Below are 617 nucleotides of genomic sequence, written 5' to 3'. Positions count from 1 at the left end.
AAAAAAAAAAAAAAAAAGTGTAGAGTTCGATGGTGTTAAGTGCAGAGTTCAGTGGTATTAAGTGTAGAGTTCAGTGGTATTAAGCGTAGAGTTCAGTAGTATTAAGCATAGAGTTCGGTGGTATTAAGTGTACTGTTAGGTTGTATTAAGTGTAGAGTTCGGTTGTATTAAGTGTACCATTCAGTGGTATTAGGTACAGCTGTATTGTTATGCAGCCCTGACCATCACCTCCAAACACATTTCCTCTTGCAAAAGTGAAATTTCATACTCAAACAGTAAGTCTCCAGTTTTTCCCTTCCCCAAGCCTGGCAACCACCATTTTACCTTTTGTCTCTATGATTAGACTTCTCCAGGCACTGGGCACTTTTATGAAAAGTGTAAATTGGCTGGAAAGCTTGCTTTGGGTTAGCTGCAGGGTGGTATGACCAGCTCATACCTAAATACTCAGCCTTCTATGGACATCATCACATCATCTCACCTTACCAACAAAACCCATCTAGTCATCCCTGCCATACTCCTAACTGGTAACCAGGAAGAAAAAGTGGCATTTTTTTCATAGGACATATAAACTTTTCTTATATGTCCTATAAATTTACACAATTTCATTTAACATTGTG

General features: G+C 38.4%; 1 long non-coding RNA gene across 1 annotated transcript in view; it reads left to right on the top strand.

Moving 5' to 3' along the window:
* Nucleotides 1-548, top strand: part of LOC116548480 — a 1467-nt gene extending 919 nt beyond the window's left edge. Inside the window, exon 2 of the long non-coding RNA XR_004267446.1 lies at nucleotides 140-548. This is a non-coding gene — a long non-coding RNA (uncharacterized LOC116548480). The remainder of the gene's footprint in view (nucleotides 1-139) is intronic.
* Nucleotides 549-617: the final 69 nt, after the last annotated feature.

Source organism: Sapajus apella, unplaced genomic scaffold, assembly GCF_009761245.1.
Source record: "Sapajus apella isolate SASKATOON/1434 unplaced genomic scaffold, GSC_monkey_1.0 scaffold12954, whole genome shotgun sequence".
Lineage (NCBI taxonomy): Eukaryota > Metazoa > Chordata > Mammalia > Primates > Cebidae > Sapajus > Sapajus apella.
This window is presented reverse-complemented; position numbering and strand designations above follow the sequence as displayed.